Below are 16,423 nucleotides of genomic sequence, written 5' to 3'. Positions count from 1 at the left end.
ATTATTTTTTAAACGATTAATCTAGCAATTATTTTTTCGATTAGCGATTATTTTCCCATTGCTCAATTATTAACAATTTACACAAAACAAATTTCAATTAGGTTCAAATCTCTATTTATTAAAATTGTTTAACACTGCACTGTTCAAGTAAAATTAATTTGTAGTGCAACCTGAAGCCAGATGTAGGCAATCCAACCACAAAATACAGTCACCTTCAGGAGGAATACAAAAATGAAAACGTAAAGTAAACAGAGCAAGTGCAAAAAGATATGTGTGAGAGATTAACCTGTATTTGCTTTTTTTTAACAGAGGTAAAATAATGAATAAGCTCTTTAATGTTAATGTTTAACATCCAAGCTCTTCTCCCTTTAATTTAACTTGAATTATTTGTATCTAAAGGCTGGTTAAGCACTGTAGGGAGGAGAGGTTGGACAGTTGTTTTTGTCTCGTTCCAATGATTGGCACATCTGGGTGATGGCGTCGGATATGCGTTATCATGTTAGATGTATTTTCACTCACATACCCAACAACTGCTGCGTGGGTGTGCAGGCTATGTGTGACAAAGGAAACTTTTAGAGCACCCTCACTGAAACGTCGAGCTACCCCATAGCACCAGCAGAAGAACAAATCCCTGGCGCCACCACTGTTAGTCGGCACTAGTTGCCCTCCTTTTTGACGCAGTTTTGTTTAGGAAAAGGTCGTGGGTGGGTGTACGGTTCTGTGACACGCGGGAGGAAAGAAATAAGCGACTATAGCAAGCGTGACAAGCAGGATGTGAACCCCGTATCCTGGGTGGAAGCCCCGTGTTCAACATGGTGACCAACGAATCACAGCAACCGGTTGATGCCGCTGTCGCTGCTACGTCACCCGGATCGCTGCTCTGATTGGTTGAAGGACTGTCCAATTGCGTACAGAGTCATTTGAACTATGCTCGCTGATCTCTCCTCTTGTGCAGTAGAGAAATCAGAGCAGACTCCCCAGACTAAAAGACTGAGCTTGGTCTGCTGATAGCCAGACTACCAGGATGTCCCTGGGTTAACTGACTGCATATGTTGAGGAAACAACATGAATATAGTCTATATCAGCAACGTTACCTGAACAGTAGCGTTAGGTTACTGGTAGTCTATATCAGCAACGTTACCTGAACAGTAGTGTTAGGTTACTGGTAGTCTATATCAAGTATACGGAAAATAAATTATTACTGGTAGTCTATATCAACAACGTTACCTGAACAGTAGTGTTAGGTTACTGGTAGTCTATATCAACACCTGATTTGTTACTGGTAGTCTATATCAACAACGTTACCTGAACAGTAGTGTTTAGGTTACTGGTAGTCTATATCAACAACGTTACCTGAACAGTAGCGTTAGGTTACTGGTAGTCTATATCAACAACGTTACCTGAACAGTAGTGTTAGGTTACTGGTAGTCTATATCAACAACGTTACCTGAACAGTAGTGTTAGGTTACTGGTAGTCTATATCAACAACGTTACCTGAACAGTAGCGTTAGGTTACTGGTAGTCTATATCAGCAACGTTACCTGAACAGTAGAGTTAGGTTACTGGTAGTCTATATCAGCAACGTTACCTGAACAGTAGAGTTAGGTTACTGGTAGTCTATATCAACAACGTTACCTGAACAGTAGTGTTAGGTTACTGGTAGTCTATATCAGCAACGTTACCTGAACAGTAGTGTTAGGTTACTGGTAGTCTATATCAGCAACGTTACCTGAACAGTAGTGTTAGGTTACTGGTAGTCTATATCAACAACGTTACCTGAACAGTAGTGTTAGGTTACTGGTAGTCTATATCAACAACGTTACTTTGAACAGTAGTGTTAGGTTACTGGTAGTCTATATCACACAAGCGTTACCTGAACAGTAGCGTTAGGTTACTGGTAGTCTATATCAACAACATTACCTGAACAGTAGTGTTAGGTTACTGGTAGTCTATATCAACAACGTTACCTGAACAGTAGTGTTAGGTTACTGGTAGTCTATATCAGCAACGTTACCTGAACAGTAGTGTTAGGTTACTGGTAGTCTATATCAGCAACGTTACCTGAACAGTAGTGTTAGGTTACTGGTAGTCTATATCAACAACGTTACCTGAACAGTACTGTTAGGTTACTGGTAGTCTATATCAGCAACATGGATCGTGTTAATGGGACGGCCTGAACACACCGATGTTGGGCTAGTTGTGTTATTGTGTGAAAATGTGACTCCAGATTAGACTAAAGGATGTTAGTGATTGTGATAAACTGTAAACCTTTAAATATATGAATTGGAAAGTTCAGGCATTTTGAACACACTACAGGTGAAGAGATTTAAACATTTTAAGTAACAGATATCAGCATCACACCTCTCTGATTAATGACATTAAGACTAGTATTTTCTGTCAAGGAGACAGTGTAGTGACATGAATGTTTTCTGAAAGAAGACATGTTATGGAAGATTAATAAAGGTAAAGGTGATGTTTCTGTCTGTTAGTGTCTCTCCTTAAAATCAGCAGCATCATAACATCAAACATTTAGAGATCAGAGCTGAAGGTGAACAGATTATTTTAGTTAGAGCTCCACTTGTGTTCAGTCTGTTCTTGTTTCTGACAGAATCTAAACTGTGGAAGAGAGTCAGGGCGCCATCTGGTGGAACAATCCTCAACTCATCCTCAAACACACACATTTCTCAGTTTCCCTTTTTGGTGAATGGTTGCCAGGGAGATCAGGGTCCATTTCAGAAAGCATGTTTAGTGAAAACTCAGTTTGTTAACCCTGAGCAACCCTGCAACACTCTTTTTTGTTATTATGTTTTTGTTCAAAGGACTTTGAGTTTAATATCTTAAGTTTGTGATTTTATACATTTTACTTATCAGAACTTTAATATATTTTGATGTTCTGTTGTGACAATAAAACATTTTAAACTGCAAGTGATGACTCATTAATAACTACAAATTACTAATGTTAGGGAAATCTTCTTGTGTCTTGTTACACCTTTCTGGACTTTTTTTTTTAAACACAAAGGCAAACATGTACACACAACAGAAGAAAAGCTCATCGTCTGTATCTGTACAACACTTTTTTAAAGACGTATATCACGATCTCGAATACCTGTATACCACGTATTAAATCCCCCTTCCAACACCACCATGGATATAGAGCCAAAACACTTATTTATGAACTTCATTGGAATATAATCTCAGAATGAAATATCCCAACGTGGTGTCGACATAAAACACAGCGTGGTTAAACCGGAGAGCAGAGATCACTTCACGCCCAAACCAAAATACTTTCAACCAGGAATCTCTCGTTCATTCCTCGGGAGTGTTTCAATCCAAACCACCATCTTTTTCCTAAACTTAACGAGTCATTTGTAAAACGAAATGAAGAAAAACATTATTATGTTTGGAAACTGCAGCTATTTTATTAGAATGACATGAGTAAATGTTTCTAAAGGTGATGTGAATAAACTTGAATGGGTAATAGATGCATTCTAATCAGCGACAGTGTTTAACAATAAAAACTACAACTCCCATAATTCCACGCAACTTTCCAACGTCATCAGAAGTCTGAGTTACCATCCAGTGTTTAGGTTGAGAGACCCCTAGTGGCAGAAAGTTACATATTGTATGTTTAATATCTGCAGTTTTCAGCCTTCTTGTCTTCACAGAATCAGATGGTTTCTTATCAAGTTAAAACTAAAACAGTTGTTATTATACTGTCTGCAGTTTGTTATTGTTATTATATTAATCTGTAATTTTACCCACATCTACTTTATCTACACAAAGTGCTGTCTCTTTGTTGTTACATAACCGGACTACTTTATGAATGAGTGAACATGACAACATTAAACACAGACCCAGAGTTAAACTGTCAGATGTGTTTTATTCAACAGGAGACACAAGTTACTCTGATTCAGCAGGTAGTAATAGATTACTCTGATTCATCAGGTAGTAACAGATTACTCAGATTTATCAGGTAGTAACAGATTACTTTAATTCATCAGGTAGTAACAGATTACTCAGATTTATCAGGTAGTAACAGATTACTTTAATTCATCAGGTAGTAAAAGATTACTCTGATTCATCAGGGAGTAACAGATTACCCTGATTCATCAGGTAGTAACAGATTACTCTGATTCATCAGGTAGTAACAGATTACACTGATTCATCAGGTAGTAACAGATTACTCCGATACATCAGGTAGTAACAGATTACTCCGATACATCAGGTAGTAACAGATTACTCCGATTCATCAAAAGAAAAAAAAAATTTTGGGGGGGGGGAAAAAAAAATATAAAATTGGTTTGAAAAAAAAGGAAAAAAATGTTCAAATTTGATTATAATTTTTCTGTTGTTAATGATTTTTTTTTAGCTACTCCTTTGTACCGACAGTAGTAGGGAACAGCAGGTGGATTCTGCTTCACCAGGTTACAGTCAACAATTGGGAAAGTAGCTTTGCTGATTGTCATACCGTTGTTGCCATATGGGTCTCCTCCTCCTACAGCACAGATGGCTTTCACATCCCCTTTGATGATGAAGGTAATGAGACTCTTGCAGCTGTTGCTTGGGTTCACTTGGGTGGGTGGGGTCACGATTTTCTATCTTTTATAACCTGGGTACATTGGACAACAGTCATCCCAGCATTGATATGCTTATGCTCAAACTTAGTCCAACTTTGTCCGTCCACAGAGAGCACGGCAGCAGAGATCAGCAGAACACCAGCAAAGATAGAGATCTTCATGTTGATCTGGAGAACACAGAGTTATAAAAGCTGTTAGAGACTTTACTCTGACATATCTACCATCTCTTTATATTATCATATAAAAGCTGTTAGAGACTTTACTCTGACATATCTAACCATCTCTTTATATTATCATATAAAAGCTGTTAGAGACTTTTCTGACATATCTACCATCTCTTTATATCATCATATAAAAGCTGTTAGAGACTTTACTCTGACATATCTAACATCTCTTTATATTATCATATAAAAGCTGTTAGAGACTTTACTCTGACACATCTACCATCTCTTTATATCATCATATAAAAGCTGTTAGAGACTTTACTCTGACATATCTACCATCTCTTTATATTATCATATAAAAGCTGTTAGAGACTTTACTCTGACATATCTAACATCTCTTTATATTATCATATAAAAGCTGTTAGAGACTTTACTCTGACATATCTAACATCTCTTTATCATATAAAAGCTGTTAGAGACTTTACTCTGACATATCTAACATCTCTTTTTATTATCATATAAAAGCTGTTAGAGACTTTACTCTGACATATCTAACATCTCTTTTTATTATCATATAAAAGCTGTTAGAGACTTTTTCACACTTCACTGATGGTCAAAGGCAACCACAGGAAATCAAGAAGGAAAGTTAAGATGTGGTTTTCACACTTTGTTCTGATGCAGACGCTGACTAAAGTAGGTACTAGGTAACTGGTGACCTACAAGAACAGACAACCATTAAAAAATACTTGTGTTAATATCACAAAGTAGTCAGTTTACAGTTAGGATGTCCTAATGTTTGCATGCACTTTTGAATGTGTGTGTGGGTCTCTCTCTCTCTATGTGTATGTGTGTGTGTGTGTTTGTGTGTGTGTGTCTGTATGTGTGTGTGTGTGTGTGTGTGTGTGTGGGTGCATGTGTATGTGTGTATTCAGCTAGTTTTCAGTCAGGATGTACTGAGGTATGCATGCACTTTTCACGCTGTTCACACCATAAGTATTTAGTTCCTCTATGATAACCACAGAGCTGGTTCACACCAGTTGATGTCTCTGTCTGGCCTAAACTAAGAAGACTTATGATGGTGAAACTAGAAGCCCAGACTGGTCTAGAAAAAGCTGATAAAGATCTCCACGCTGCAGCTCTGACGATGTTCCAAGGAGAGACTGAGGTCAGAGCAGAGGCCAGCCTGGGACAGGAAGCTCCATGGGACGCCACCCATATGACCCTGAGGTGTTCTTCAGATAGAACACTAAAGGACACTGGGCCAGAGACTGTCTACAACAACAGACCAGCACCCTTCAGATAGAACACTAAAGGACACTGGGCCAGAGACTGTCTACAACAACAGACCAGCACCCTTCAGATAGAACACATAATAAAGGACACTGGGCCAGAGACTGTCTGCAACAATAGACCAGCACCCTTCAGATAGAACACTAAAGGACACTGGGCCAGAGACTGTCTACAACAACAGACCAGCACCTTCAGATAGAACACTAAAGGACACTGGGCCAGAGACTGTCTGCCAATAGACCAGCACCCTTCAGATAGAACACTAAAGGACACTGGGCCAGAGACTGTTTACAACAACAGACCAGCACCCTTCAGATAGAACACTAAAGGACACTGGGCCAGAGACTGTCTGCAACAACAGACCAGCACCCTTCAGATAGAACACTAAAGGACACTGGGCCAGAGACTGCTTCAACAACAGACCAGCACCCTTCAGATAGAACACTAAAGGACACTGGGCCAGAGACTGTCTGCAACAACAGACCAGCACCCTTCAGATAGAACACTAAAGGACACTGGGCCAGAGACTGTCTACAACAACAGACCAGCACCCTTCAGATAGAACACTAAAGGACACTGGGCCAGAGACTGTCTACAACAACAGACCAGCACCCTTCAGATAGAACACTAAAGGACACTGGGCCAGAGACTGTCTACAACAACAGACCAGCACCCTTCAGATAGAACACTAAAGGACACTGGGCCGAGAGACTGTTCATAACAACAGACCAGCACCCTTCAGATAGAACACTAAAGGACACTGGGCCAGAGACTGTCTACAACAACAGACCAGCACCCTTCAGATAGAACACTAAAGGACACTGGGCCAGAGACTGTCTACAACAACAGACCAGCACCCTTCAGATAGAACACTAAAGGACACTGGGCCAGAGACTGTATACAACAACAGACCAGCAGCCATCAGGCCGACTGAAACGAGGAGGGGGGGAGAGACCGCAGGCTGCTCTGACTCATCTGATGCCTGTGGAGGACGGTACTACACCCACAGCACACACACATTCTGATAACACACACATACACTATTAGGAGAAGATAAACTACTAGATCAAGATATTTATTACCTCCAAAACAAATATGGACCCCTTGTGTGCACCTATGTGAAGAATCAATTGCACCCATTCTAGAAAATGCCTCAATGTTGATTCAGTTGCACATTCAGTAATTAAGGCTTTGCATTTCCTGATACAGCTTCTCTCAAAGTTAGAGATGACTATGTTCATTTTGTTGGTGCATCAGAAAGAACTTAAAGAACAGAAGAAATATGTCACTTTTTTATACACACGTTCGTGCACCAACAACACAAGCAACTTGTTCAAACATCAGTCAGTACTGTCAATCTAAAGGGATGTGATCTCTTGTTAACATTAGGAATTGGATTCTAAAATTCGTAAAGTGATAGGATTTGATAAATATGACTCTGATCATTTATTGTATGTCTGACAGTAACCGACTTTTGGAAGAAGCCAGGAAATTGCACTTCTGCTTTTAACACACAAAATGTGCAGAAGGACTCACTACACTAAACATCATACGTGTCATTAGGGTCAGACAAAGTGTATGAAAAACAGGGACAACAAAAAATGAATGTGTAACGATCACACAAATATTTGGGTCAGATAACACGTGTGTTGCAGTATGTCATTAGACCCTGAAGAACAGAACATGTTGACAGTGTATCATTCATCCCTTCATGTCTCCCTCTCTGAGCATACAGGACGCAAATGGGAAGATTTGGGAGTATTTACGTCAAAATTGAACACAGATTGGCAACCAACTGAACAAAAATCTTTATTACAGCGCTCGTCATCTTTGATTTGGTGAGCTTTGTTTCTTTACACAGCCTCCAGTTAAGCAGCAGGAAGACAGAGCTGGTTGGTGCATGGAGATAAGTGTTTAACCCTTGTGTGGTGTTCATATTTTTGTTACACAGCCAATGTTCCCGGGTCTGCTGGACCCACCACATTATTAGGCTTTTATATCCATACAGCCAGAACAATTTATGTAAAAATACTTAACAGATGTTTACTTTAGCTCAATTAGTTTAGTTTAGTTTAGTTTATTTATTTATTCACAATACCACTTCAAACATTACAATAATACAGTTGGGGTACAAGATCAATTGGGTAGAGTGAATGGGTCCCCCAAAGAAGCTAGAAAAGCTTATAGGTGCGGGCCCATGATTCATGAAAGGGTCGTGGTACAGACTATAGAATACACAATTACCACAGATGATGATGAGTAGATGCACGCAAAAAGGCTTACCAGTACAATTACCAATGATATATACATCATTTATGGTTCATATTTTCCATTTACCCCTGTGAGATCACATTTATGATCATATGATCTTTTATTTTTTTTTCAGGTTAACTCTTGTGCAAGGCACTGTATCCGTGTCACATTCTCATGAGGGGCTGAGACCCCCTAAATATCAGATCCTAGAATCACTCCTGTTGAAAACTGTGAAATTTTGCAAAAATAATGATTAATGAATAATCAAAAGGTGGAAATGTATTTATCTGTTATACTGTTGCTTAATCTTTCTTATAAATCTGTTCTTTCTTTCAGTTTCTACTTGAATACAAAAGTCTAGTCAGGATGAAGTGATTTATGCATGCTCTTTTGACCACACGTGGTTTGTTCTTCTATGATAACCACAGGTTGGTGGTGGTAGAGAGTAGTCCCCCCCCTTCCCCCAAAGCACTTTGAGTGTCATATATAAATGTAATAAACTATTATTATTAGAAATTAATTAAGTAAATAAAACACATCCTGTACAAAAAGTAAGGTTACTTTAGCATGCACTGGTGAGTTAAGAATTAAAAGTATTCAATCTTTTACAACGTTACCTGATCAGTAGCGTTAGGTTACTAGTAGTCTACTGTCTATTTAACTGACACTTTTATCCAAAGCGACTTACAATTGCTATACAGGCCGCACACCTCTGGAGTGACTAGGGTTAAGTGTCTTGCTCAGGGACACATTGGTTGACGTATCACAGTGGGAATCGAACCCAGCAACCCAACGTTTTAGCAGGATGTCCCTGGGTTAATATCTGTTACTTACATTTTAAGTAACAGATATCAGCATCAAACCTCTCTGATTAATGACATTAAGACTAGTATTTTCTGTCAAACAGACAGAGTAAAAGGTAAAGGTACTTTATTGTCACATACACGTACATGTAGCGAAATACATTCTCTGCATTTAACCCATCCCTTAAGGGAGCAGTGGGCAGCCAATGACAGCGCCTGGGGACCAACTCCAGATCTGAGCCAGTGCCTTGATCAAGGGCACTGACTGGAGAACCTAGTACATGTTTTTTGATGGTGGGGAAACCGGAGCACCCGGAGGAAACCCACGCAAACATGGGGAGAACATGCAAACTCCACACAGAAAGGCCCGGGACCACCTGGATTCGAACCCAGAACCTTCTTGCTGTGAGGCCACAGTGCTAACCATTGCCATGCCAGAGTGTAGTAACATGAATGTTTTCAGAAAGAAGACATGTTATGGAAGATTAATAAAGGTAAAGATGATGTTTCTGTCTGTTAGTGTCTCTCCTTAAAAACAGCAGCATCATAACCATCAAACATTTAGAGATCAGAGCTGAAGATGAACAGATTATTTTAGTTAGTGCTCCACTTGTGTTCAGTGTGTTCTTGTTTCTGACAGAATCTAAACTGTGTAAGAGAGTCAGGGCGCCATCTGGTGGAACATTCCTCAACTCATCCTCAAACACACACATTTACACGATGCTTTACACTACTTTTACGTCACTCTGGAGTTACTTTCACCAAAATGACAGCAGAAGTATGACTTGGCAGGTAGCTTGTGTTTCACCACGGGATCAACAAAGTCTCATCTTTATCAACTTTAATTCAACGCAGCGTAAAAACTCATGAAAATAATGTCCATCTCTCAAATGTATCTGTCTCTGCAGTCATCTCAAACATCAAATTCCAGCAGCAGGAAATAACACTTCTGTGTGTTGGTGAATACATTTCTTTTTTTTTTTTTAAACACAATGGAATACATGTCGACACAACAGAAGGAAAGCTCATCCTCTGTGTCTGTACAACATCTTTTTAAAGACGTATATCACCATCTCAGCAGGAAAACTTATGCCTGGCTTAATGTCAGCAGTCAGATGGGATTACCATATTTGTGAATAGACATAACGAATATTAACAAATTTGCAACGGCAAATAGCTTCCTTGCTACTGTTGATGGTGAATACCTGTATAGCACACATTAAACCCCCCTTCAAAAACCACCATGGATATAGAGCCAAAACACTTATTTATGAACTTCATTGGAATATAATCTCAGAATGAAATATCCCAACGTGGTGTCGACATAAAACACAGCGTGGTTAAACCGGAGAGCAGAGATCACTTCACGCCCAAACCAAAATACTTTCAACCAGGAATCTCTTCATTTCTCGGGAGGCTTAGAATCCAAACCACCATCTTTTTCCTAAACTTAACGAATCATTTGTAAAGCGAAATAAAGAAAAACATTATTATGTTTGGAAACTGAAGCTATTTTATTAGAATGACATGAATAAACGTTTCTAAACGTGATGTGAATAAACTTGAATGGGTACTAGATGCATTCTAATCAGCGAAGGTGTTTAACAATAAAAACTACAACTCCCATAATTCCATGAACTTCCCAACGTCATCAGAAGTCTGTGTTACCATCCAGTGTTTAGGTTGAGAGACCCCTAGTGGCAGAAAGTTACATATTGTGTGTTTAATATCTGCAGTTTTCAGGCTTCTTGTCTTCAGAGAATCAGATGTTTTCTTACAGTTAAAACTAAAACAGTTATTATACTGTCTGCAGTTTGTTATTGTTATTATATTGACACTACACAAAGTGTTGTCTCTTTGTTGTTACATAACCGGACTACTTTATGAATGAGTGAACATGACAACATTAAACACAGACCCAGAGTTAAACTGTCACATGTGTTTTATTCAACAGGAGACACAAGTTACTCTGATTCATCAGGTAGTAATAGATTACTTTAATTCATCAGGTAGTAACAGATTACTCTGATTCATCAGGTAGTAATAGATTACTTTAATTCATCAGGTAGTAACAGATTACTCTGATTTATCAGGTAGTAACAGATTACTTTGATTTATCAGGAAGTAATAGATTACTCTGGTTCATCAGGTAGTAACAGATTACTCTGATTAATCAGGAAGTAATAGATTACTCTGATTCATTCATCAATTGAGAATCTTTACACCTTTTTCATAGTGAACAGGATTACCTTTGTTATCACAACTGATTACTATTCTCAGGTTGGCATCAGAGCCACGACACTTACAGTAGGGAAGACTCTTGTTCTCATTGCATTTGCAGTTAACTACTCTGAACTTTTTAAGGCTGATTCTCAGATTTTGACTTCCTGGATACTTCTCTCCTTCATCCCCACAGACCTTTTGGACAACGCCATAACTGGCACTGATAAAGGTGTTCTCCTTCTTACACCTCTTACTATTGGTTTCACTGATTTTTCTCTGTTTTATCACAGCATCACAGCTTTTACATTTCATGTTCTGTAAGATATGCTGATTTATAAACTTCTTAACTCTTGGATCTAGTTGTCTCCCAAACGTTTCAGCCTGAGTTTCTTCTTCTCTGTCATTTATCTCTTCGGTGCAGCCGTCATCGTCCATCCCCTCGTTGATATTCTGGTTTTTAATCTTGTCAGCAGGATTTACTTCTTCTTCAAACTCCAGAGAGAGCACGGCAGCAGAAAGCAGCAGAACACCGGCAGAGAGCGAGATCTTCATGGTTGTCTGGAGAACACACAGTTATAATAACCATCATTAATAAATGGTGAACAGATCGAACAGTTTGTTATACTTGATACTTATTTTACTGTTAACAAACAATGAAATGATGATTTATAGGTCAGCGTTGAAAACATAGAAAGGAATCAAAAAAGAGCCAAAAAGCATTGAAAGTATTTTGAAAAAAGGGGCATCAAAAGGATTGACAACATATATACAAATTTTAAATCTAAGTCATATCTTTTAAATCATATAAAAAGTCAAGCCACTAGAAAAGAAAACAGCCCTTAATAACGGTATTTATAAAAAATAATGATAACGCTAACAAATAAGCGTTGTCAAATATATATACAACTATTGAAAGTAATACAAATATCAATAATGGATGCCAACTAAAGTGGATAAAATAGGGGAGAGGCTGAGTGAAGAGGACTGGAGTCAGGTGTGTAGTGGGATACATCAAACAACAAACTCAAAATATTGGAAGGAATGTGTATGGAAAGTATATAGCAGATTATATAGCAGTCTACTCTAATTACAAAAATATTGGCTACTCTATTCCATAAAAATGCCTTAACCTTGTGTCTAAAAACCCCTCTGGTATTTACAATTTTGAGGGAAAGCAGCAGATTATTCCACAATGTTATACCTGTATAGAAAAAAGAACTTCTAGCTGCATTGGTGACTCTGGGAACTTTACAAGAAGGGACACTGGCCCTAGTATTGTGATTATGCTGTGTATGAACCATTTTTAAATTGGAATGTACATATTTTGGAGCAGAGCCATTTATGACATTATACATATGATTCAACTTGAACTGCTCCACTCTAACATGTACTGGCAGCAACCCTACCCTTTTAAAAGCCTCTTTACCAATATGAGTCCTGGGGGGTGCATTTAACAGGTAGCAGATAACATTATTTTGCATCACTTGCAGTCTGTTTTTAAGTTTAACTGATAATCCACAGTACCAAGCAGAACATGCATAATCAAAATGACATTGAATCAATGATACAACCAGTAATTTCTTGAAAGTTATTGTGTTTTAAGTTAAGTCATTGTCTGGGTTAACTTTTATTTATATATATATACACACAAATCAACTTCTATGTTTCTTTGGTAAAAGTTTGGGAGTGTATGCATATATGGTATGTGTATATATGTATAGATGTATGATTAGAAGTGCATAAGGGTGCAGATGTATGTGTATGTATATAATGTTTTTTGAATCAATTTTATTTTTATGTTTTGTTGATTCATTTCTATTTTCTAGTACTGTCAGTTATTAACGGCGTTAACGCAAACCCATTTTAACGGCGTCAATTTTATTATCACAAGATTAACGTTCGTTTTGGACTAGCAAACTTTGTAGTTTTTAGTAATTAACTAGTAACGTTAGAAAAACTACAACACCACACCGGATCTAGCTAGACCGAAACTAAACAACAGGCACGCCGCTCGCGAGCCAGCCAAACAGTAGTAGGCTAACGTTACGTTTTGAGTGGATGGTGAGCACAAGCCGCCAAAATGGATGCCAATAAGTTTCTGAATGGAAAGTTTACTTTTAAAAAGTTGAAAAATGGTACACAATCACACAGTTGATGGCCAAACACACAGCTAAGAATTCTCCGCCCCCTCTTCAAAGCCAGGCAACAGTTAATACAGTATATGCCAACGTTGTTTTCAATAAAAAAACATCTGCACAAAGCAAGCCGATCCACTTTTCCATGTTGATAAGAGCATTAAAATGAGAAAAAATAATGGGACAAAAAGAAATCAAGGGACATTTAGAATTAGAATAATAATAGATTAATTGCGATTAATTGCGAGTTAACTATGACTTTAATGCGATTAATCACGATTAAATGTTTTAATCGTTTGACAGCACTATTATTTTCCTTTCGCTATGAGGGTTGCTTTTGTTATGTTATTATTATTATCAGCACTAGGTGGACTACACGGATATGTACATACTTATAAAAAAAATTGCAAGGGTATGATAATGGTACTGCATTGTATGGTAATGTATTGTTAATTAAGTGAAGGAATTTCAATAAAAGTATATATAAAAAAACAGTGAAAGAGTGAATGTATTAACTATCTATGTTCATGGATAAACTGTTGGTTTTTCTCCAGCAGCAGAAAGCAGCAGAACACCAGCAAAGATAGAGATCTTCATGATAGTCTGGGAACACAAAGTTATAATTACCTGAGATATGATGAGATTATTATTAGTCAGCAATTTACCGAAGAGTTGTTGCAGAAAGCTTCAGTCTGTCCTTCACTCCGCTGGCTTCATGCAATGAGAAAGATGAAATGGTTACCAAAACAAAGAGTAAACTCTGACACCATGCAAATCTGAAGAGTCTGCAGACAGAAAAATGAAATCATCTCGTGTCTTATATCGTCTGAAAGAGAGACGTTGTCTCTGAAGTTCATCACCATATATGGTCAACGATCAGCTCCAGGTTCAGGTGGTACACCCACAGATCACATAGAAATACACACTTCACTGATGGTCAAAGGTAACCACAGGAAATCAAGAAGGAAAGTTAAGATGATGTTTTCACACTTTGTTCTGATGCAGACGCTGACTGTAAATGATGACCTACAAGAACAGACAAATATTGAAAAATACTTTTGTTAATATCACAAAGTAGTCAGTTTACAGTCAGTTTACAGAGATGTATGCATGCACTTTTGAGTGAGTGTGTGTGTGTGTGTGTGTGTGTGTGTGTGTGTGCGTCTCTCTGTGTGTGTGGGTTTGTGTGCGTGTGTGTCTCTCTCTATGTGTGTGTGTCTGTGTGTGTGTGTCTGTGGTTTCAGCCAGTTTTCTCAGTCATAAAGTGTTCAGTCAGGATGTGATCCACCACAACTAGTTTCTCTTTGATAACCACAGAGCTGGTTCACACCAGCGCCGCCCGCCCCCCCCCAAACCTTTCTTCTGCCTTTCTGTTCTATCACGTTCAGGGGCCTCATTTATAAATGTGGCACAAAAAAAGGCAAGAATTGCACGGGAAAATGTTAGGTAATCCACGTACTCTCTGACCGCGGCATACGCACAGACACGGAGGAAATGAGACCACAGGCTTCTCTGACTCATCTGACGCCTGTGGAGGACGGTACTACACCCACAGCACACACACATTCTGATAACACACACATACACTATTAGGAGAAGATAAACTACTAGATCAAGATATTTATTACCTCCAAAACAAGTATGCACCCCTTGTGTGCACCTATGTGAAAGATCATTGCACCCATTCTAGAAAATGCCTCAATGTTGATTCAGTTGCTGATTAAATTGCTGAATGTTAGAACATTGTGTCACATTGGTCATTATTACTGAGACTTATGAAGTGTCAGATTTAGTTCCATCATAGTGTCATCAAACGTTAGCTGATGTTGTTGTTCAGTAGCTCAGAGATAGCTCAGTTAATGAAATTACTGATTTATCCGTGTCACATTCTCATTAGGGGCAGAGTCCTCCCTAAAGATCTGATCCTAGAATCACACCTGTTGAAAACTGTGACATTCTTTGCAAAAATAATGATTAATGAATAATCAAAAGGGGGAAATATATTAATCTGTTATACTGTTGCTTAATCTTTCTTATAAATCTGCAGTTTCTACTTGAATACAAATATCTAGTCAGGATGTACTGATGCATGCATGCTCTTTTGACCACATATAGTTTGTTCCTCTATGATAACCACAGCCCCCCCCCAACCAGGCCTTTTCCTGCCCAGCAACAGAAGAGCAAAAATACCGTCTTCTTTCTCTTTGTTCATTCTCTCAGATTATTCTGGGATGTACAGAACCTTCTTTGCACAAAGAATAAAGACTTAAATGACTTTGTTGACAGAAGCATTATTTCAAATCTCACCTTCTATGTATTAGACTTTCCACCACACTCACTAGCAAACAATTCACTGTTATTCTCCATAATACCTCAAAATATACTGCATATTTGGACATGTGTACAGGGTAAAATCCTACCTGTCACGCAGGTGGGTGCTACACATTGGTGGTGGTAAAGAGTAGCCACTTTGAAATTTAGCTGTTTTAATGAATACAAAAAAAAACATTGGGTGACCCTCCCCTCAACAAAGAATAAAAAGACATGACCCTCCCCTATTTTCCTCCGGTGGTCCATTCCATAAATACTGAACGGTCCCTTATTATTATAAATTAAGAAAGTAAATAAAACACATCCTGTACAAAAAGCAAGGTTACTTTAAGATGCACTGGTGAGCTAAGAATTACAAGTATACAATGTAGGATTCCCTTAGGGTACAGATTTGATCATTGGCAAATTATCAAAGATGTTTTATCAATATTAATAAAGTTATGAATATGGTTATTAATAACTTTATCAAATCGACAAACAATCAAAACGGGGCACCACCCTGCTAGTCAGGGACCAATAATCAAACTGTGGAACAGTCTCATTTCTGTGGTAATCCTTTAAAAAGGGAAATAAAGGAAGGGGTGAATCCAAGCACGGACCTGATCGACCAGCAATTATTACAACAAGTACACAAATAATCACAAGCA

Source organism: Perca fluviatilis, chromosome 7 (assembly GCF_010015445.1).
Source record: "Perca fluviatilis chromosome 7, GENO_Pfluv_1.0, whole genome shotgun sequence".
In the NCBI taxonomy this organism is placed as follows: Eukaryota; Metazoa; Chordata; class Actinopteri; order Perciformes; family Percidae; genus Perca; species Perca fluviatilis.
Note: the sequence above shows the minus strand (reverse complement) of the source record.